The sequence below is a fragment of the Mustela nivalis genome (genome assembly GCF_964662115.1).
Source record: "Mustela nivalis genome assembly, chromosome: 15".
Lineage (NCBI taxonomy): Eukaryota > Metazoa > Chordata > Mammalia > Carnivora > Mustelidae > Mustela > Mustela nivalis.
In genome coordinates this window covers 24534182-24558863 of record NC_139034.1, presented here as the reverse complement: position 1 = coordinate 24558863, position 24682 = coordinate 24534182, and the positions used below count along the sequence as shown (strand labels likewise).

The window sequence follows — 24682 nt, the reverse complement described above, 5'->3', positions numbered from 1 at the left end:
TGCCAGTGTGTGCGAGGGGGAAACCTTGGCTCTCCAGAACACAGACAAGAGGTAGGGGGCCAGGACCTAAAGTAAGATGGGCGAGGACCATGGGCTAGGCACGGGCTAGCCACTTTGTATACAACTAGCTCTCAAAATAACCCTGTGTGGGAGGGAAAACTAACACATACCAAATGTCTTCTCCAGCAGGGACTTGACAGATGAATTAAGTCATTTAATCCACCCCAAAGAGCCTGGAATGATGTTCCGGAGCCTGCCTGTTCTACTTTCTGCAGTGAAATAAATATGTCAAATATTCTACAACTTTTTAGTGGTTATATGATATTGCATTGGATAAATATGCCATATTTTATTTCACTGGATAAATATACCATATTTTATTTCATAGTCTCTTACTGTTGAACATTTACAAAATTTCAATATTTTGCTCTTATAGATAATACAACAACCAACTTCCTTTTAAATAGGTTTTGGTTCACCTCTACAATAATTTTGTCAATTACTAGAAACAAATTCCTGGGTCAAAGAGTTGGTATATTTTTGAAGAATGTTTGTTCCTATATCAAATCCTTTTCTGATATATGGAATCATATATATTCCCTGCCTAGTGTACATATATTTCCTTATAAAACTGGGATCTTCTTTGGGTCTGTGATTTTAAATGATTCCTCATGACTATAGATCAATAACCATTATGACCTTATTGCCACTCATCACTACACAAATTTTCTAAATTTGTGCAGTTTTTTTCCCCTTTTAAAACAAATTGCCGGAAGTTTGTCCAACCCATTGGTTGTTATTTGTTTTTTATTCACAAAGATTTGAACTCTTAGATTTATCAATAGGCGGCGGGGGCAGGGGGGCGCCTGGGTGGCTCAGTGGGTTAAAGCCTCTGTCTTTGGCTCAGGTCATCATCCCAGGATCCTGGAATTGAGCCCTGCATCAGGCTCTCTGCTCAGTGGGGAGCCCGTTCCACCCCGCCCCCCCCCGCGCCGCCTGCTATTGTGCCTACTTGTGATCTCTGTCTGTCAAATAAATAAATAAAATCTTAAAAAAAAAAAAAAAGGTGGGGGGCGCCTGGGTGGCTCAGTGGGTTAAGCCTCTGCCTTCGGCTCAGCTCATGATCCTAGGGTCCTGGGATGGAGCCCCGAATCAGGCTCTCTGCTCAGTGGGGAGCCTGTTTCTCCCTCTCTCTATCTGCCTGCCTCTCTGCCTACTTGTAATCTCTGTCAAATAAATAAATAAATTCTTTTAAAAAAAAGATTTATCAATGGTAATACTTCTCATTTCTTACTTTCACTTGTTTATCCCTAAAATTTTTCTTTAAGTCAATTTTTAAAAGAATTCTAATGAGAGAATGGAATGCTGGTTTTTTAAACAAATTCTCTAATGGAAATAACTGAGATTATGATTGCCCTGTAATGTTTAAATTTTCAAGCAGGCCTGCAGTGCAGTTTGACTACCTCTGTGAATCAACAATGAGTTAGAAGAGTAATTTTAAGGTCCAAATGGCTAGAGGGTTTTGTTTTGTTTTTAACTTTTATTACTAATTTCTGGTATCGCTTCATAGTTTGAGAATTAGGTCTGCCCACCCTATTTCAACTCTCAGGAATTATTAACCTTTAGGGCACTAATTTTCACCCTATTGTTATTACTGAATCAATGCCACACTTAAAAAAAAATAAACCTTAATTGAAACCACAATATATAAAAAGATGAAAAGCAAAGCATATTTTGTTGAAGGGAGAATCGAGAGGCCTACAAACAAACTCATAATTAGGGTCTCTTAGTTTTTTGTTTTTTGTTTTTTAAAGATTTTATTTATTTATGTGACAGAGACCACAAGTAGGCAGAGAGGCAGGCAGAGAGAGAGAGAGGAGGAAACAGGCTCCCCGCAGAGCAGAGAGCCCAATGTGGGGCTCGATCCCAGGACCCCGGGACCATGACCTGAGCTGAAGGCAGAGGCTTTAACCCACTGAGCCACCCAGGCACCCCAGGGTCTTTTATTTTTGACCAAGGCAATCCCAAGGCTGTTTTGAAACCCTATGGCTTTTCAGAGCCCAATCTGTCAGTACATGATCAAGAGTTGTGGTCACAGGTCCTTGAAAAGAAAGGAAATTATCTTTCCGTACAGACTGAGACATTGTTTTTGTTTTTTGTTTTTGTTTTTTAAGATTTTATTTATTTATTTGACAGAGAGAGAGAGAGCGAGCGAGCACAAGCAGGGAGAGAGACAGGCGGAGGAAGAGGAAGTGGGCTCCCCACAGAGCAGGGAGCCCGATGCGGAACTTGATCCCAGGACCCTGGGTCATGACCTGAGTGGAAGGCAGATGCTTAACCCACTGAGCCACCCAGGAACCCCCAGACTGATACATTATTAATTGAAGGTTATCGATAACGATTCAAGTCACCTACGTACTTACTTAAATGTCAGAATGCTTATAGTAAACATCCGAATCAGGACGTTTTTCCATGTCCTCTGTATTTGTTTTATTTTCTGCAGTTCTTTTTTGTCTCTTCTCATTTTCCTAGAAACATTACAAGCACTTCTCAAGCTTATCCTCTGGGTTACCAATTAGCTTTTCTGTCCCCAGATCTTATTTCTTACCATTTCCAATGAAGATTTGAATGTTACCATTGCATTTTAGTTTGACATGTGCTAAGCACTGTTGGAATGATTTTAATTTTTGCATTAAGTCAGTGAGACAGGTATTATTTTAATCCTCCCTATACACAAAGGAAACCAAGGCTCAGCAAGGTCGTACAGCTAAGAAGCCAGGTTTTGAAGGGTGTGGATCCAGACCTCTCATGACATACTTTCTCAGACAGTTTATAAGAACTTTATCATAAATCATTGTCACGTTGCTCTGTTACTTGCATTCTTCAGGAGCTCATTCTCTTGACACTTTTATTGTTCATATTTCTTAATATTTATTTTATCTGATCTCTCTCTCTCTCTCTCTCTCTCTCTCACACACACACACACACACACACACACACACACACTCCCCCCTCCATAACTAGCAGTATAGCCAGAACCAGGTTTTGGACTGATGCTTTGTTTCTTTCCATAATCAGACTGAGGAACATCGGAGATCCAGTCTCAGAGCCAGCGGCAGCTGGCCCCATGCCTGGTTATGCAGTTGTCTGGATCCCTCTTTACAGCCCTTGTAAGTAGCCTGCTGCAAGCCAACACTCTCGGCAGCAGTTGTAACTTTTCCCACGTCCTTTGAGAGTTGGGGTGCCCCTCCCCACAAGCCAGTTTTCAAACAGGGGGCTGGTTCTCGACAGTTGACACATATGGGCACTCTGTGTTTCCAATATCTTAAAGGAATCAACCCCCAGTCACTTTGATCTGTTCTAGTATGGGGTTTAAGCAGCTCCTGCCTGCTCTCTGATTTCTGATCCAAAGAGATGTGCATCTCGGGGTGGCAACAACTGTGTCTTCCCCATTTTGTTAAATTTTGTTTTTCTTTCCTGCTACGTTATTGTAACTGTGTGCATAAAACTTGAAACCTTGATACCACCTTTACCAAATGTCCAGTAAATCATTCTGAGATGTTTTGTGAGACTTTCTCCATGCCTCCCTTTTATTCTTCTATAGTACTTTTTTCTCATATATTCCTTGTGCTATTGTGGTTTTTCCTGTCTACTTATCTGAGAAGAAAATGAGATTGATGGAGTAGTTGTTTTCCAGCTGACACGGCCCGTGACTTGCCCTTCGCCTTGTGTGTGGTTAATTTGGAACTGGAAATGATTTACGACTGGATGGCCAATTGAAGTACATGGTTTCTAGTCTAATTCCCAGGGACGGCCCCATATCCCCCTAATGCAATTGCCCTGAACTTAGACTTTCTTTTATACCCAATGCCTGGTTCTATGTCCTGAGAAGCTAATCCCAGCTTGTACCAGCTCTCACTTCTAAGTCCCTGCTGCGACTAAGCTCCCGGAGTGCAGCATGCCACAGCCAGGTCGTCCTTTTCCTTCTCTGCTGCTCGTCTTCCATACACACTTTCTGCTACATGTCCTCCGAGAAGTTAAAGTCTCCAAAAGCATGAGGAAGAAAAATTGCTGATGGGGTTAGGGGTATGTGAAGGGATCAGCTCTGTGAACAAAGAAGTATCCAGACCACTGCATGGCAGCCACTCTGTTTTCAGCTTCATACAGACTTTAGATCCGCGAGCCACGGTAGAGCACTGAGATAAATTTTCCTACCTCAGCGGCAACAGCTCAGTTCCAAGTCGGCTGGAAAAGCACACCTAGGTCAACAGTTTTGGTTTCTATTTGTCCCTCATGTATCTCATCATTGGTGGAATTCCTTTCAGGATTCTGGCAGTATGTGGGCTGTCAGTTTTCATTTTGTATAAATGTTCTTTTTTTTTTTTTTTTTTTTTTTTTTTGCTGTCTTTATGGTTATTTGAGTAGGAAGTAAGGAGAGATCATGTCAGGATCTGTAGGCCAAATGACTTTGAACCAGAAATCTGCCATGGATTTTATTTTTAAATACAATTTTGTCTGCAACTATTACCAATTAGTAAGGTCTTATTTCACTGCGTTGCCAGGAAAAGTTTGGTTATTCTCCTCAGAGTAGACATTTTAAAAAATCTCGATCAGCCTACTCAGCGGCCACCTGTTGAAACTCCCCATTTGCCTGGCATTGTGAGACCGCTCAGTCCATTTTTGGAAATCAGTCTGTCCAACTTAAACTAGGAGACTCAGAAATATGTTTGAAACCAGAAGTCTCAGTTCAAATTCCTTATTCAGAATTGGCGTTAGTACACACGACTCCTTTGCATGAATTTGGAAAACGTCAACCCTTCATGAAGAAACTTTACCTCTATCTATTAAACCATTGCTGTATTACACTTATTTTTTCAGAACAAGACAATTTACTCTCATTTGCCAGAAATTTGTCAAAACAAATATAGAAAGGGATAACATTTATGACAGGGATGGTTTCCCTTAAAGCTGTGCACTGTGCACCCCACACAACTGTACATGACAAGCCTGCTCTTGTTCCTGAGAAAACTTTTAGAGATAACAGGAGAACTTACGGTTAGATGTAGAAGGCTCACTCTCTTGAAACCTCACCTGAATGAAAGTGGAGGAAGGAAGTTTAAGGCATTTGCCCACAAGGACAAAGAATAGGGAGAAAGAAATGGAAATAAAATTATGAAAGCTTGAAAGCGAAAGGATGACTGAGAAGTGAAACAGCAGAAATTAAAACGGATACGTATTTCACCCACCCGCCCCTCAGCCTCTGGCAACCACCAGTCTGTTTTCAGTATCTATGAGGTTGACTTTTAATTTTTTTTTTTTAAAGATTCCACCTATAAGTGAGATCATATGGTTTTGGTCTTTCTCTGGCTTATTTTGTTAGCGTGATGCCCTCAGGTTCCATCCATGTTGCTAGAAATTGCAAGACTTAATTCTTTTTGATGGCTGAGTAATATTCCTGTGTGTGTGTGTGCGTGTGTGTGTGTGTGTGCGCGCGCACGTGCACGCATGTGCGTATAGCTCACATTTTTTATCTTTGCATCTGTGAATGGACACTTAAATTGTTTCCATGTCTTGGCTATTGTAAATAATATGCTGTGAACATGGAGGGGCATGTATTATTTTGAGTTAGTATGTTTGTCTTCTGTGCATAGATACCCAGAAGTGAAATGCTGGATCATATGGTAGTTCTATTTTTAATTATTTGAGGAAACTCAATTCATTCTGTTTTCCAGAGTGGCTGCACCCATTTACGTTCCCACCAGGTACACAAGGATTCCCTTTTCTCCCCAGTCTCACCAACAATTATTATTTCATGTCTTTTTGATAATAACTGTCAGTTATACAATGAATAAGTCATAGGGTGGTAAGGTACAGCATTGTGACAGACAGTTAACAGTACTATATTACATCTTTAGAAGTTGCTAAGAGAGGAGATCTTTAAAGTTCTCATCACAAGAAAAAAGAATTCTGTAATTATGTGTGGTGACAGATGTTACCTAGACTTACTGTGGTGATCATTTTGCAGGTATCAAATCACTATGTTGTACACCAAAAAACCAATACACTGTTGTATTGTGTAAACTATTATGTATAGTTCTCTGCAAACAACTTATGTATATGGATTTAATTAAAATTACGTCTGACCATTAAAAAAAGGTGAATATTAAACTGTCAGTGGGAGAATTTAGGAAGAACATGATCTGCACCACAGAGCCCCCCACCCCACTCCTATTTGGCTACTGAACATTGGGACTGTAAATCATGTATTATCACTCCGTTTCTAGGCACCAGTAGCCAGGCACACACCCTACAGAGAAAAGAAGTTTCTTGGCTTAGAACCGGACCATCTCAAGAGGAAACATCCAAAGAAATCGACTTCAGAAGATCCCAGATTACACTCTTGGGTGCCCCAAAGGTAGGAGGTACCAACCACGCACAGGGCTACCTTTTATCCTTTTTAGGTCATTTTAAAAAATATAAACAGACAGCTGAAGTTCCCTAGATATTTGAAGAAAGTCTCCAACATGCATAACAAATACTAACACCAGCAAAGAGGAGAAAGCAACGTGGGGAAAACAGAACCACTGCAGGGTGTTGAAAAAGAAAGCCATTGGTATTCTTATAGAGATCGCAGACGATTTTAGTTCCATAAAACACAATAAAAGTATATTGTTTTTTACAAAGAACATTCGGGGAGTGGGGTGATAAAAGAACTCCTAGGGATTAAAAAGGTGCCGGGAGAAAGGAAAAACTCAACAGAGATACTGGATAGCAAAGATGAAAAATCTCCAAAAAGGAGGAGTGAAAAGAGAAGACAATGAGGGGATTGGTCTAGGATGACCAACACCCCAAAATTAGGAGTTGTAGAACACACTGTGGAAAAACTGGATTGGGGGATGAATGGCAATGAAAACATCAAGAACCTAAGAAGCAAAACCAAGGCCATTATTGATTCCAAAGAGAATATAAAGTTGCACGCAAAAAGTTCTGTTTTTCACATGATTTACATCTAAGCAGCATTTACGATAGCAATAACTATGTAATCACTGATTGTGTAAGACTTGCGTGGGAATGGGAGCCAGTCTGGCTGAAAGGGAGTAAATCCTCACCTAAAACAGGAGGTCAAAATATGCCCCAAACTGATAAAAGTTTGGAGATGTAGAGATAAATACTTTTAAAGTCAAAAATAGTCAACTCTCAGAAATGGGAAAAGGAAAAGGGGAGGGGGCTCAGGTTTTTTGTTTTTGTTTTTTCCCAATAAGCCTTGGAAACTATTTGATTGCTCAAATTACATAATTTTCTATAAATTGCATAAAATGTAATCTTGATTTTTTTATTTGAGTATAGTCGACATGCAGTGTTCTAGGTATACCACCTAGTGATTTGACAAATTTATCCATTATGCTGGGTTCATTCCAAGTGTAGCTGCCATCTGTCCTGGTACATGGTACATCCCTATTATGATATCATTGGCTCTATTCCTTATGCTCTGCTTTTTAATAAAATCTTGATTTTTTAACAGATCTATATAAATAGAAATACAGAAAGAGAAACATGGATAGGTATAAGGGATAGATAAATTAGAAGGTATTAATGAATGAAAGAAGATTGGATAAGGACAAAATAGAGAAAGGGACCACCCCACCTTCCCTCCCCCCACCCCGAATTGTGCCAGGGAGGAGGAGGTAGTGGAAATGGAGCACTGAAATGTAGGGAAATGCTGCTAAACACCATTGGGAAATCTGGTCTGGGCAGGAGGGAAGCTTCTACTCATATATCATGGGCACTAGTCTTTGTTTTGTTTTGTATAGTTGTGAGTATACTTGACACAATTTAATTTCAGGTGTACAACATGGTGAATCGACAAGTCTATGTGTTATGCTATTCTTGCCATGAGTGTAGCTACCGTCTATCATCATTCAACCCTATTAAATACCATTGACTGTATGATGTGCCCTATTTTTAATTGATTGAGGAAGAAGTAAGGGCACGTGACATTTAGAGAATTCCTCCTTTGGAAGAGAGAAGAGGCAGCAGTCCTCCTGTGCCTGCCCAAGTCTATCCTGGCTTCCCACGTCCTTTCCCTCCAGCCCTACCATCTCCTCACTCCTCTGGCTCCCCTCCCATTCAGAGCTGCTTGTCTGCAGCTACCTTTCACCTGGCACTAAAACCTGGAACTATTCTGGACAGAGTGTGGGACAGTCCCCCTTCTATTAGATTCAATACAATCAAGGTTTGTGTTTTTAGGAATCTATACTGAGAAAACACATTAGAAAGGCCTAAACAAAGTCCCAAAGCCCATATGCCTTCCTCAGCTGTCTGTACACAGACTGCTGTGGCTCAGTAGACACCCGTTACAAAGCACCAGATTCCCACCCCCCCCCCCTTTTCCGAGTTTGAGCCCTTTTGCATAGTCTCTGCCCACATCACACATTTACTGCAAGATGACAAAAATGAGGATTGGGACTATACCCCAGGAAGAGAGCTGCTGGAAATCTAATTAAAAGGAAATCAAGAAGGGAAATACAGGAATGCGTTATTACTTAAAGAGCCCTGAATTGTTCAAGGAGAAATATAAAAATAAGTCATCACTTTAAAAAGTCTAAATTATTTTGTCTCAGGCTGTAAGAAGAGTATCTTCCTCATCCACTACTTTCTTGAACTCGGCAGAAGATTGGCTTATGTGGAAAGGCAGACATTTCATAGATCGCCACAGAGAAGTGGTCATGGACAGATGTGTACCTTTTCACAGGACCTTGATGGGCAAAAAGGCCATCTCATGAAGTGTTCCTTCCAGTCTTTTCTGATGCAGGCCAGGACTCTTTTCCCACAGCAGAACCTATTGATTCCCATCACAGTAGACATGACTGAGATATTCATTGCATAAAGGAAAGAATTGAGTAATTTTCAATTAACCATGAAAACATTATCAGTAGTGTGAATTATTCATAAAGACACAAGACCTACTCCTTCAACTATCTGACAAGACAGACTCTCAAAGATGTGTTCAAGACAAGATGGAGTTGTGTTGAACACAATGAGAAACGCTAGGAGCTTATGATTGTATGTTTTATAGAATGTGAATTTTTGGTTGGATTCTAAACACAATATCAGCATGTTAATCATCTTTATTTGTATTATTTATAATTCTTCCCATCAGCATGAAAAACCTCTTAAATTGGTTCCATTTACTTAAAATTGGTCTGACACAAACAAACAGAGTTTGGGCTACCACTCACACTTCAGTTCTCTTGACAAATAATATATGGGGTACCAGACTTGTCTCAAGAAGATCCAAAAGGCACAATTAGGCAGGCAAACTATAGTACAGTGGGGTCCCAGACTTCTTTTAAAAAAATGATTAAAAGCTATGGACCTTTGTCTCAGAAAAATGCAGACAAGAAGTTGTGCTTACAATTCCCAGGGCTTATGGACTCCTTACAAATCATTCGTGGTTTCATAAGTATGGAATATAAATTCTGTATTTCCAAAATAAAAAGTAGGCGACTCAAAGTTCTTGCTAGAGTAATTTTCAAACTTGTATCTCACATGAAGAAATTTCTAGCGGTTTCTGCTGATGGATACATTCTGGTCAGGGAGACAACGTAGCATTTGACATGTGGCTTCAAGGTTTTCACACAGCAGCTGTTGGTCAATACTGAGGCTTGATGCATTTACTGAGGGAAATCCTCATGCCTCAGATTATTGCTTCAAAGATTGTTAAACCAGAATAATAGGCAGAGAAAAAGTTGTAAAAAAAAAAAAAAGGGAGGATGTCCTTTAAATAGAAGAGTATGGCTGTCACCTAATTTACAATTTATAGCTACGACAACAAACAGGATGTCAGGCTGTGTCCCTCTCAGAGGGTGTATAAATCAAGGGAAGTGTTATTGCCACACGGAACAGCAACCAAGAGAGATCAGCTTGCATCACTGTTCATTGAACAAGACTAAATGGCTATTATCCTTGAAACCTAAAACATGCAAGATGATATTCATCAAGGCCAAGAGGATTCTAATTCTCCATCCAGTGACCAACATGGGCTGGAGTTGATGGGGATCTTAGGTAATGTGCAACACTTGGCCATTTTGCCCAATCTTTTCTCAATTTTTATATGTCCTTTGGTTTATCTCTACATGCAACATAATCTTACTAGAGCATTTATATACTTTTAGAGTTCAAATTATTTGGTTTCTCTTAAAGCTGTCACTCCTTGATTTATGATTCTCTTCATGCTCATCTTAGTTTGGATTCCTGAAGCTTTGTTCTCTGGTGGTGTTCTTGGGTCCAATTTTATAGGCACTTTTAGTCTAGGGGACAAAATGACAGACACAAAAGGCTTATGTTTATGAAGAAAGCCAGGATGCTTACAGTGTCACTGCCCTTGCACTGATTTGGAAGAACATACTAAAAAAAGCAAATTGCCTTTTCTACGCCAAGGACATCAGCCGATAATAAGTTTTTAAAAAATGATCAAATGAGTAATTAGCATTAAATGTTTTTGACTTCACACCACAAGGGAATGGTCCCTGAAAAGGGCTTTATACTTGCTTATAAATCTGGTCTTAAAAGAAAGTTATTTTTAAAAATTCTATTAGATGAATTAAACCTTAGTTATTATCCAGCCAGAGGCCATACATTTGAAATTTAAAGTCTCTGGCTCTTCATCACTATGCAGCCAGTAGTTTGTTTTGTGACCTTAGGCAAGTCATTTAACCTCTTACTGGTTCACTTTTCCTCCTCTGCAAAATATACATATTAGTGTCAGTCGTCTTGGAAATTCCTGTGAAATATTTGCAAATACTGATGTAAAAAATAATGCTGTCCTTTTACAAGATGTGGTTACTGATTTAAAGTTTGGCATGTAGTAGGCAACTCAATAAAGGTTTATTATGTGTGTTAATGAATGGATGGGTGATCCCAATGTACTTTGCCATATTTTTCATTCAGACAACCCTGGAACTCCTTAGAGCACCCCCCCTCGTTATTTCTATATAAATAATAGTATTATATAATAGTATAAATAATAGTATAATATATATATTATATTATTATTATATATATTATATTATTATTATATATATAATAGTGTTTATTATATATATATATATATATATATATATATATATATATATACATATATATAGTAGCCTCTGGACTAATCTTCTCTCCCCACTCCTACCCTTCAATTTCCCTTCCCCTCATCTCTTTCATTCCCATGTTCTTCTTCAGGACACCTTTTTCTTTTCAATCTGTTGTTCCCCAAACCAATCCCACGTACCACTCCTCAACTCATTCTAGCGCTAGCCAAACAAGTTCAGGGCTGGCCTGTAATGACAAGATAGATAAAAATAGATGGGCACTTATCCAAAGAATGGGGAAGAGTATCAGCATCAAGCTAATGATACTCCGACTGTCTGCCTATCTTTTAGTAATAACCCAATTACCAACAACTGACTCAGTGAAGAAGAAAGAATATTTCTCAAGCATACAACATTCATGACCTCCAGGGATGCTTCTAGAATAGGCAGTCACATGGACAATATAAAAGAGAAAAGTTCTCCTGGCTCCAGGGGACCTGTAATTTGCTGCCTCATAAAGCTTAACAAATATTCCCCCAGTCTGGCATTTACGGTGCACATTAGCCTGTGGCAAGGAATGGACTCATCTTCAAATTCTAATAGGCTCTGGAAGGTTTCCTCAAACCTAAAGTTTCCAAATCAAAACAATAGGATTATTGTTATCTTAAACCAATTGAAGCATTTTTTTTCTCTTGTTGTGGCTAACTGATGAATTCTTAACTCAAAAGTTCAAATATTCTCTGAGCCTCCTGGATACAGTTATAGATCCCATGGTCCACTGGAGTTTAAATTTCAAATTTGCACACATTTTAAAGGAAGGAGAAAGACAGCAGAACAACCTAGGCTGAACAGAGGGGGCTTTATTGACAGCAAAATGTGACGACGTTTTTTTTTTTTGTTTGTTTGTTTTTTTAAAGATTTTATTTATTTGTTAGAGAGAGAGCGCAAGCACAGGCAGACAGAGTGGCAGGCTAGAGGCAGAGGGAGAAGCAGGCTCCCTGCTGAGCAAGGAGCCAGATGTGGGACTCCATCCCAGGACGCTGGGATCATGACCTGAGCCAAAGGCAGCTGCTTAACCAACTGAGCCACCCAGGTGTCCCATGTGACAATGTTTTTTAAGCAGTGCTCGGGCAGAAAAGCCTACAAGCAACAGAAGCCTGTCCATTTTGCTCTTTGGCTCCAGGACAGTCTTGACTAGAGTATCTCCTGGTAAGTGAGAAGCTTATGGTTCCAAGAGTTCCAATAAGGCAACCAGATGATGGAGTCAGAGCTGCAGGGCTGGAAGGAAACTATGACATTTCTGTGATGATGACACCAAGACCTAAAGAAGTGACCAAACCAAATGGTTTGCTCATGAACAACAGAAGCCCACACCTGGAACATAAAGTTTTAATGCTAGGCACTCAGGTAGGGGGGATGTGGCTTAATGTATCATTTAATGGTCTTCACCATTAAGCAGATTTGATTATTTCTTTTAATTCTACAAGGGCACAAACATTTTAATGCTGAGAATTTTTATCATCTTTCATACTAGTTCAGTCTTCAATTCATTTGCATTAAGATTAATGATCAGCAGTCTACTCCTTTTCTCATGATTTTAAATAAAAATGCCCTTGAAACCATTGGAGTCTAGCCAACAAAAGAGGGCAAGAGAGGGTAGAGAAGACACATCCCGTTCCTAACTGCTTAGGCTCTAAAGGGACATACTTCGTTAAATTTGCATAATGTCACATGTCAATTGCACCTCCATAAACCTGGAGGAAATTGCTGCTCATATTAACAGGATGATTTGTATGGAACCTCAAAACGTTTAAAAAACTCAAGTCTATTCATAGCAAATAAACACATAAAGGGACACACTTCATTCCCATGCTCATCCCATTCGCAACCACAAGTCACATGTCCCCACCTAGATGCCAGGGGCTGGGAGAGGTAATCCTACAGACAGCCACTGCCCAGTGACAATTCCACATCACAGATGAAGTGGGAGCACTCATTTTTAGGGGCATCTAGCCATCTCTGTCACATTCCCTCCACCCATCCTCTATCACATCATATAGATCCCTGTGTGGCTTGTAGCACAACCTAAGGATGGGGTTCATCCCAGGAAAGACAGTCACAGGCTCTACTGGATGCAGGGGCTTAAACAGCTTCAGCAAGATTCTGTGTCTCACTTCCATTGCTTGTCTTTGCTTTGCTTTCCCGCCTTTGTAAGGTTTCCTTCTCAGGAAGGCTCTCATTACATGCGGCCATGCTGGTCATTAGGAGCTTAGAGTGTATTGTCTTCAGAACCAGCAGTCTCAGAAGAAAAAGAAAATAACAAAAATCATCCCTCTCTGTTGTGAAATCCATAGCAGTCCCTGAAAATAAATCTGATTGATCTTACTTGAGATACACACGTACCACGGAAGCAATCACCCTATCTAGGGGCAAGGTATCCCAGTTGGCCTCTCCCTTGGGAGAAGAGGTGGGGTTCTGGGATTTATTGCTCAATAGGACTTCAGGAAGGAGCAGCTTCTGAAAGGAAAAGCTGTTGGCATACAAGGAAGTCCCAAGGGTTAAGATGGTTAATGCTATGAATGGGAGGTCAACAGACATGGAACTTGTGAATTTGCTTATTATTATTTCTTCCTGTCTTTGTTAGTTTTCTTTTAGTCTTTAAGAACACATGTCTTCTCATATATTGTTGATATTTGCTTATAAGAAAATTATAGTTCTTGGGGCGCCTGGGTGGCTCAGTGGCTAAATCCTCTGCCTTCAGCTCGGGTCATGATCTCAGGGTTCTGGGATCGAGCCCCACATCGGGCTCTCTGCTCGGCGGGGAGCCTGCTTCCTCCCCTCTCTCTGTCTGCCTCTCTGCCTGCTTGTGATCTCTGCCTGTCAAATAAATAAATAAAATCTTTAAAAAAAAAAAAAAAAAAAAAAAAAAAAGAAAATTATAGTTCTTCTTTTCTCTTATTGCACTATAGAATGTTCTAGGTTAATGATCATGTTAATCCTCTAAAAACAGCTCTAAGTAACAAAGGTGGCATTCCATAAAAAATAAATTTTGACAGATGTCTTGATAAAAGGATCCTTAAACTACTAATCAGATTAGATTTTATTTATTTTCATTTGGGGGAGTGGTGTTGCTTTGGGGGCTCTTAAAAGCATCTTGCCGGATGTGAGCATTTTGTCTACTAGGGAGGCTGCAAGTTTCTTAAGATACTAGGAGGGTCATAACTATGGTGTTCATAAGTGCCAGACCTCTGATGTTTTTCAAATCTGTACCATTTGGATAGTGCTGAGTTTGAAACATTGATTGACCTTTACTTAGTGAGGGAAAGTTATTCTTAGCAGTATTGGTTTTTTAAAATTTTATTTTAATTCCAGTATAGTTAACATGCCATATTGTATTAGTTTCTGGTATATCATAGATTATTGTTAATATTAAATACTAGCACCTATCATATACCCCTGGCATTGGGCTAGGCACTGGGGGTAGATCTATGACTTTGAATTACATGTACAAAGACCTTTCTTCCAAACAAGGCGATAGTCCCAGTTTCCATGGATTGAGACATGGATGTGTCCTCCTGAGGGCCACGTCCAGCCTATAGCAGAGAGCTAGCCTTCCTAAAGTTAGCCGACATTAAAGTTGAGGCCCAGAGGATGAGTCAATGTCTGGGGAGTTGAGGTCAGAGGGTATTCCAGACTGGGAACAGCATGTTTAAAGCCCAGAGGCAAGAGTGTGGTGCAATCAAGGAACTGAAAGAAGCTCCCATTTGGCCCTAGCTCAGAGCACTGGGAAAATGTAATAGGGAAGACAAGGCTGGAGCCAGATCATGTGTAAGCCACATGAAGGAGTTTTAAGTTTATCTTGAGGCAATGGGAAGCCAGTGAATGTTGTACAAAGAGGAGAGATGTAATCAAATAATCACTTCAGGAGGACCTCTAGCAAATGGAAAATGAATTAGGAGAGACTAGAGCAGGAACAGGAGACCCAGGAGGAGGTTATTACCATGGACCAGAGAAAGAAAGATAATGTTGGGATAAACATAAAAAGAAATAACTAGACGCAACATGTATTTGAGGTACAATGGGAAGAACATTCTGACAGTTTACATGTGGAGAGGAGAGGAGGGAGGTGTCAGGAATAACATCTAAGTTCTTGAAATGTCATTGGTTGAATCATGTACCCCCAAATTTGTATGTTCAGGTCCTAACCTCTAGTACCTCCGAATATGATCTTATTTAGAAATAGGGCTTTCCAGAAGCTATCAAGCTAAAATGAGTTCATTAGGGTGAGCTCTCATCTGATATGACTGGTATCTTTATAATTAGGGAGAATTTGGAGACGGACATCTACCCAAGCTGAACTCTGTGTGAAGATGAAGGCAGAGATCAGGGTGGTGGTCTCTACCCCAAGGAATGGTAAAGGTTGACAGCAAAGCACCAGAAGCTAGAAGAAAAGATGCAACAGATTGTCCCTCACGTACTTCATTTAGGCAACTCAGAAAACTAAATAACCTGAGACATTGGAGGCACCTCCCACAGAGTTAGAGAGCACTGGACAAAGAGCCAGCTGGTGAAAAATAATGCTCTTAACCTACCAACAGAAGGAATTTTCCAGCCATATATCAAAGAATTATCCATTTTCATCTGAAACTGAGATAATATGTAACTTAAAACAAAACCAGCTTCCAAATCATCAAGGAGCTGACCATTTGTACTAAATAAAAGTTGTTACATTTCTTGATAAACTGAAGGATGGAGAAACAAATGCGTCAGGCACACTGACATTCGAAGGTGCTTGGCTCAAAGGCTTAATCCCTGCCCCATCCCCTTATGGTGAATTTCATTGGAAATTACATAAGAAAAATTACAGGAGAAAATTTCTCAAACTGAAGAAGTCAGGTCTACCTTCTGAAAGGGCTCTTCAGATGCTTAGCCAAAACAACTTTGTATTGAAAAAAGGCCTACATAAAGACTCATCAATTAGAAGTGTCAGAGCTCTAAAGATAATAGAAAAAAAAACTGTTTCAAAAAAAAAAGTAAAACACAATGAATAGGTATAGAAGCCAAAGGAGAAATGCCTTCATAATCAAAAGAAAAAAAAATTTTTTAATTTAAATTCTAATACCCAGCCAAACAATTCAAGTCAAGTGTAAAGGTGGAATAAAGACATCTCAAATGACTAAACAGCTTTCCTTTTTTTAATTCACTAATGGGATTAGCCCAGAAAACAATAGCGTAGCCACATCGTGTTTCCCTCAGGCCTTGATTTCCTCCCCACCTCCAGCTCTAGCCACATCCTTCCTAATTCCTGGATGGCGCTATTCTTCCCTTCAACACCCTAGGCCAAATGGCTGCAAGAAAGCAGATTGCTCCAGAGGACCTCCACTGGAGTCCAAAAGCCAGCAGAACAGTAAAAGCTGGCAAAAAGAAAAGAAAAGAGATCTTGAAGAGATAGTTTTAATGAGGTGATTCAACACAACTAGAGACCATTTGTTGACTCAGTTCCCAGAGTGCTGTGGTTTCCAGTTATGGCCTTTAGATAAGTATGGTTTTCCTGTACTTTGGTTAGGAAATTTAAAATAATTCAATATCAAACTTCATGGGAAATGAGGATGATGATAATGGTGATGAGGAGGATGGTGATGATGATTATAGATTTTAAAAAGAAAGAGTGCTAAAGAAAAACACAATGTGAATTGGTAAGTCCAGGTCTTCTGGAACAATTGATAAAAATACCAAGCAACTTGTGATTAGACTATGACTTACACTTCTTTTCTTCTCTATATAACAGCAAGATCTTTAAAAAAAATGGCACAACTCCCTTTGGACACTTTTCTGCTCACAACAAAGACATAAATTAGCAATCCTATGTCATACTCAGAGGGATCAAGTGTATTTCTCTTCACACGAAAGTTACCCCTGCTAGAATATCTAAGCTGCCCCCAGAGACAAAAGTGTTGTGGAAATTTAGCCATTAAAGTTGTATTCCTACCACACCAAATGTTGGCAGAGATGTGTGGAGATAGGCACCCATTGCTGGTGGAAATGCAAAATGGTACAGCCATTTTTGGAGACATTTTGGTGGTTTCCTGGTACACTCTATGTACTCCTACCACATGATCCAGCAATTGTGCTCCTTGGTATTTACCCAAAGAAGTTAAAAATTTATGTTTATACAAAAGCTTGCACACAGATGTTTACAACAGCTTCATTCATAATTGCCAAAACTTGGAAGCAATCAAGATACACTTCAGTTGGCGAATGGATAAATAAACTGGGGTACATCCACACAATGGACTTATACTCATCACTGAAAAGCTATCAGACCATGAAAGACACAGAAGAACCTTAAATGCATGTTACTAAGTAACAGACGCCTACCTGAAAAGGCTGCATACTTTATAATGCCAACTATAAGACATTCTGGAGAAGGGGAAACCAGGGACACAGTGTGAAGATCAGGAATTGTCAGGGATTGTGGAGGTTGGGAGTGAACAGGCAGAACACAAAGAATTTTTAGGTCCATGAAACTATTCTGTATGATAGATGTCATGACAGATACATGTCATCATACGTTTGCCCAAACCCATAGAATGTACAACACCAAGAGTGAACTCTAAGATAAACTATGGATTTGGGGTGTTATACTTGTCACTGTAGGTTCAACCATTGGAACAAATGTGTCTTCTGGTGAAGGGTATTAATCTTGAGGAAGTCTGCATACATAGCAACCAGAGCTATAAGGGGATTTCTGTACCTTCCTCTCAATTGTGCTGTGATTATAAAAATGCTCTAAAAAAAAGAAGTCTCAAAAAATTCTTTTAGCTTGAAATGCAATAATTCCAGGAAATGGAAGTGCATTAAACTGTGAGGAGTCACTGAAGGCTTGCAGTAAGTGAATTTTAAGACTCTTTGGAAAAGCAGGTTTTTACAAGGAAGGGGCCATAGACCAGGAATTGAGGGCAAACCAAGGCACAGCAAAGGCAACCGTCTCAGGAGTTTCAACTGGTCTCAGAGCTATCTGGGTGTTGTTTGTTCACTCATTCAACAGATGCTCATTATATGCTTAGAATGTGTCAGGTAGTTTGAGGCTCTCAGGACATAAGTAAATCAAACAGATAAAGTCTCCTGTCCTCCCATAGGAAGGGACAGAAAATAGATAATAGACACATACAATTAAATCATATATTATTTCAGAAGGTGATTAAGTTGTTCTAGGGAAAAAAAAAAAAAAGCAGAGCTGGGTCAGGGGATTAGGAATGCCAAGGTGGTAGGAGCAGGTTCTAATTTTAAATATGGTGGGTTGTTTGCTTTTTCAAAGACGTAATTCAGTTAAAAGTCCACTGAGTATATAATCAGCTCCCAGGCTTGAAAACCATAAAGTGCATCTGTGACAACTGCTAGACACTGAAAATGCACATAACACATGGGGTTGGAGGTAACAAAGGCATTTATTATCCTCCGTGGATATTTATAGATGTTCAAATAACATCGCATTATCTCCTTTATTGTTTCTGAATACAAGGGATGTGTTGAGTTTCACAATCAAAAGCAAAGGCAAATATGTCTATTTGAGTGATGACACACCTCCACCTCCTCTTCATCTGTAGCCTGCCATAGGTACAGATCACACCCAATTTATTAGATGTTTCTTTCATCAACATATGAAAATGTTTAAATATTTGAGTTGAATATACTTCCAAAAGATGACAATGATTATGCGTTGAGAGTGCTGTGATCTGCCTCACCATGAAGGAATCAAAGGCCAGAGATATGATTGCCTTAGTACACTCTCCTTTTCTAGTAGAAGGGAGGCCCTTAATCACCAGGTTCTGTTCTCTGTGATTACCATTCAGGGGTTCAAAAAACATTACTTGGGAAATGAAGCTCATTGAAAATTGCAAGGGAGAGACGGTCCTGAAAATCACACATAAGAGCAAGACTTCAAGTCAAGATGATTTCATCCTAGGTTGACACAACTATGCCTTGCGGTTTGCTTGGTGTTGCCTTTAGCCCTTAAATCACTCCTTCAATAACCAGTTCTTAACAAAACCAATGGGTGGGACTGGAAGGGAAGAGAAGTAAGTGATCAAAAATTCAAAAAGTTAACAACCTGACCAAAGTAGTTACTGAATGAAACTGAACAACTATTAAAACAAAGACTTGTGAAGGAAGAATCCGTATCCTGAGCGCCTACAGCATATGTCTGAGGCTTAAGTTACCTGGGTAACAGATGGTATTCTGGTTTGACTGTCTTGAGTCTGAGGTAGATTTGAGATATCTATGGTACACACTTCTTAGTAGGAGAGGATTTGCTGTCCCATGCCCTGTACCCTTTGCCCTTGGGTCAAAATACCCTTTGTGGGTTGGGTCAGCTAGGTCCTTCCTCTGCCAACTCCCAGGGGGCAGGCAGTATGATGTAGGATCAGCCAAAGGGGTGTTCCAACTGGAGACTTTGAATTGTGTGTGGAATGTCAGGACCATGACCGATGGTCAGTTCATTGTACATGGAGCAGTCGCAGTGATGAAGGCAGCACTACCTGTGGTCATGTCTGCAGAGGTAGCCTGCCAGCAAAGCCAAACCTTCCCTCTGGTGAGACTTGACTTATCTGTAATTCTAGCTATGTAAACTCCTGGAGGTGCCCTGTTCTAGCCCTAAAGTCTGTCTCTCAGCTTTACTAACAATTCTAAAGTTGGCAGGTAGCCTATAATAAATTCACTTTCTCTTTAAGTTTCTGTCTCCATACAAGATCCTTGACTGATAAGATCCCTGTGAAACCTGAAAGACTCACTCCTTCATTTCACAAAGAGGGTAAGTTGTCTAGAAAGGTTGTGACTTTTTCTGGGTTCTTTCTGTGACTTTTTCAGCAACATGGTGTTCATAAGACCATGGCTTAACTATTGAAAAGATTACTGAAAATAAAGTATGAGGTAGAAGAACTAAGTCAGAGACAGATTTAAAGTTTAAGCCTTGGGAATGAATGAACTCACTGTCTGAGAGCATGTGGTGGCACCAGAGGAAGAGAGTGGGAAAGGAACCACAGGAACATTTTCTTTAAGGAAATGACTAAAACAACAAAATAAAACAAATAAACAAAAAAAAAAAAAACTAGAGTCCACACTGAGGCAGACTAAGAAGAGGTTGATAAAATACTAACAGAAGGAATAGGAGTATAGGGTTACAAGAGAAGAAATAGAAGAATAACAGCATTGAAACCAAAACATGAGAAATGATTCCAAAAAGAGTTAATTGATCAGCAGTTGATGACATTATCAACCCACTTCTAACATGCTGGTCACCAATTATGATATGCAGAGGTAGGGAGTTTGTGTCTCCACTACTGAGGAACTCTCCGACACTAGCTGGGAGGCCTGCAAGTCGACTCAAACTGGACACTGTCTACCTGGAGATGACATCAGATCCCACAGGGACCCCCCACTTCATATCACAAGTCCAGACTGTCACCTGTGCTACTGCCCAACTGGCTATACATCAGAGGTTCCAATGAACCCCTTCTTGGGTTCAATGAATTTACTAGAGCAGCTCACAGAACTCAGAGAAACACTTTTACTTGTTAGACTACTAGTTGATTATGAAAGGATGTAACTCAGAAACAGTCAGATGGAAGAGATATATAGGGCAAGGTGTGGGGAAAGAGTATAGAGCTTCCATACCTTCTGAGCTCACCCCTCAGCACTTCCATGTGTTCACCAAGATGGAAGATCTGCAGACCCTTTTGGGGGTTTTATGAAACCTTCATTACAATAGGCATGGTTGATGAAATCATTGACCATTGGTGACCAAACTGAATTCCCAGAACTTACCCCTCCAGGAGTTTGGAGAGTAGAACTGAGAGTTCCAACCTTCTCATCACAAGGTTGGTTCCACCAGCAACCAGCTCCCCTCGCTGTGGTCCAAAAGTCACCTCCTTAATATAAAAAAATAAAAAGACATCTTTATTGCTCTCATCTATTGCTCTGTGCCAGAAACCAGGAAGACCAAATGTATATTTTTTATTTTAAATCAGGATATCACAACTGTGAATTGAGAAGAGACAATTTTGTAATTCTGATTTATTTACCAATTAAGATATCTTTAAGACAGAAATCTTTAAAAATATCCTAAAGCCAAAGCCAGCTTGCAAAGGGTGCAGAATAAGTGAGGATATAAGTGTGACTTTTTCTTTCAGAAAATTTTGTGTAGAAAGGAAGGAAGAGCATGTATGCTGAACATCAGAGGAGAGATTTTTATAAAGGACAGATGATTTGAATACCAAAGAGAAGGAACTAATTTATTTGCTTATGTATTTATTTTTAAAGATTTTACTATTTATTTGTCAGAGAGAGAGAGCACAAGCAGGGAGAGAAGGATCCAGAGGGAGAAGCAGGCTCCCTGCTGAGCAAAGAGCCAGATGTGGGACTCTATGCGGGACTTGATGCCAGGACCCTGGGATCATGACCTGAGCCAAAGGCTGACACTTGACCCACGGAGCCACCCAAGCATCCCAGAGAAGGAACTAATTTAAAAAGGTGTAAAAGATAGAGCCACTGTTTCTCTTGACTGTCACCCCACCTTGTGTGCAGCCAGGAGAATTATTGAATGCATTAAGTTCATGAATGGTTAACTTTGCAAATATCTGAATATTTGTATTTATACCTGCTTTCTCTTTAGACCATTGATGGCTGGCTAAACATTATTCTTGTTTGGCTTCACGTAGCTATAGCCTGTTGGGGGGCTAATCATATTTTCTACATTTGACTCAATTCTTATAATTTGTATGGTGTGTTACCACACGGAAAGAACTAGATGTCACTCATTCCTCAGGCACAGATTGATTTATCAACGGCGGGACTTTGCTATCCTTTGAAGACGCCTGCCTGGATAAGTCAAGCCAGAGAAGGTTAGAGGCTAGAGATACCTGGCTGCCACACACCTCTATGTAGTTTGGATGCACTTTGAGTGAGCGACATGATTGATTTCATGCTGTGTATTTCATGCTGGCCTCACGTGGTGAAAACCTAAGCAGCCTCACCTGTCATCCCCAGGTAACCTCTCCAGAGAAACTATGATGACACTGAGGATCTGGAAGGAAATACCTTCTTGAAAAGTTTGCAGACTTCAGAAAAGTTGTTCCTCCCACTGGTGCACTTGGATGGACACAGCATCACATTCTGAGTCACCTCTGGCAGAAGTGGGTATAGGTATCGATCAAACTTTCCTGCCTGCCTTCTGGCTGCATCTTGGGTATAATAATCAGGCTCAATCAGCTTGGATTCTCAACCAGTCTCCAAAATATTGGCTCAAATTATTAGCGTCAAAAAATACCTTTGTGATCTTGGGCAAGTTTCTTAAACTTCTTAGAGACTCAGTCACCCCTGTGTAAAATAATCGTATAGGCTCCCACAGCTATTGGGATGATAAAATAAGAACTTCTGGCTGTGATTTTTTTTCACAAATTATGATTATAGAACATTTGTGTACAGCCTAGCTAGTGACCTTTCTGTTGATTCATAACTCTGAGCGTTTTCATACTAAAACATTATGTGATCTTGTTAATATTAAATATGAAAGGTTTTATTGGGAATAAACATTTAAGGGCACCTGGGTGGCTCAGTCAGTTAAGCATCTGGCTCTCTTTTTTTTTTTTTTTTTTTTTTTAGATTTTATTTATTTATTTGACAGAGACAGCGAGAGAGGAAACACAAGTAGGGGGAGTGGGAGAGGGAGAAGCAGGCTTCCCGCTGAGCAGGGAGCCTGATGTGGGGTGGATCCTAGGACTCTGGGACCATGACCAGAGCCAATGGCAGATGCTTAATGACTGAGCCACCCAGGCGCTCCACGTCTGACTCTTGATTTTGGCTTAGGTCATGATCTCAAGGTGGTGAGATGGAGCCCTGCTTCAGATTCCGTGCTCAGTGCATAATCTGCTTAAGATTCTCTCCTTCTCCCTCTGCCCCTTCCCCTGTTCATGCACATGTTCTCTCACTCTTTCTTTCTCTCAAATAAATAAATAAAAATCTTTAAAAAAAGAAAAGAAAATTTAGATATTAGCTCTAATAGATTTGCTCAAAAATAAGCCAAACTCACGTCAGATTCCTGATCATTCAGTATTAGGTTATAAATGATTAAGCTTTGTCATATTTGCCCACAGTATCATCTCTTGCTTTTTGTGAGGTCTCATAAAGCCTCAGTTCCCCCTCCCCATAAAATATGTGAGCCTTTGGGGAGACACATCAATGCAAAGTCTTTTATCTCTACTCGCATCTTCCATGCAAATGTAGTATGTCTTTGAAATGTGCAGAAATACATCCATTTAGAAACTTGCATTAGATGATTTTTATTTCCAAACAGCCTGTAAAGAACACTTTGACTATTGTAATGGAAAAAAATCTTGGAGTCATCTTTGACTCATCTTTTTCTCCCCCATAACCAGCAACCTATCTGCCAGAAAATCTTGTGGGCTTTTCCAAAGATTTTATTTATTTATTTATTTGACAGAGAGAGAGAGATCACAAATAGGCAGAGAGGCAGGCAGAGAGAAGGGGGAAGCAGGCTCCCCGCTGAGCAGAGAGCCTGATGCGGGTCTCGATCCCAGGACCCTGAGATCATGACCTGAGCTGAAGGCAGAGGTTTTAACCCACTGAGCCACCCAGGCGCCCTACCCTTGTCTCTTTATAGCCTATTTTCTTCACAGCAGTCAGAGTAATCTGAAAAACCTAAGACATCTTTCTTTTCAAAAACCTGAAGTTATTCCACTTCTGAGTATATACCCAAAAGAATTGAAAGGAAGGACTTATAAAAATAATTAATGAAAAAAAAAAAGGAAGGAAGGACTTGAATAGATATTTATACACTAATAGTCACAGTAGCATTATCCATAATAGCCAAGTATTCACCAGTGGATGAATGGATATACAGAATATGACATATACATACAATGGGATATTCAGTGGTAAAAATGTAAGACGTTTTGAAATATGGTACAACATAAATGAGCCTGGAAGACTCGAAGAGATGAAGACATTAAGCTAAATGAAATAAGCCAGTCACAAAATGATAAATATGATATGGTTGCATTTAGCTGAGGTACCTGGACGAGGGAAACTGCTAGAGACAGAAAGCAGAATCATGGTTGCCAGGGGCTGGGAGTCAGAGGAATAGGGAATTGTTTAATGGGTATAGAGTTTCAGCTGGGCAACATGAGAAGGTTCTGGAGACAGATGATGATAATGTAATGCACAGTAAATGCACTCAATGCCACTGAACTGTACGCTGAAAAATGGCTGCAATGATAAATATCATGTTATGCCTATTTTACTGCAATTAAAAGAAAAGAAAAGGTGAAAGGCCACCGATCTCAGAATAAAAGACTAAATTCTTATTGTGACCTAAAGGCTCTGTGCAATTTGATTGCACATTACCCTTCTGACTCAAGTTCCTTTGCTCTCACCCTTGCTCATTCCACTCCAACCGTGCAACCTCCTTTCTATCCTCAAGACCGCAGGGCATGGCACCTCCCTGGGTGTTGCTGTTTTCTCTGTGTAGGTTGCTGGTCCTCCAGATCCCCCCAGGGCTCACCACTTCCTTCTTCCATCACATCTGT

General features: G+C 40.0%; 1 long non-coding RNA gene across 2 annotated transcripts in view; it reads left to right on the top strand.

Moving 5' to 3' along the window:
* The window catches only part of LOC309848607, a 44922-nt gene continuing 20240 nt past the window's right edge, over positions 1-24682 (top strand). Inside the window, exons 1-3 of one of the 2 annotated variants that reach the window (XR_014303163.1) lie at positions 1-51; positions 3079-3170; positions 6285-6415. This is a non-coding gene — a long non-coding RNA (uncharacterized lncRNA). Of the gene's footprint in view, positions 52-3078; positions 3171-6284; positions 6416-24682 lie in introns of those variants that run through there. The other variant, XR_014303164.1, reaches the window with a different exon arrangement.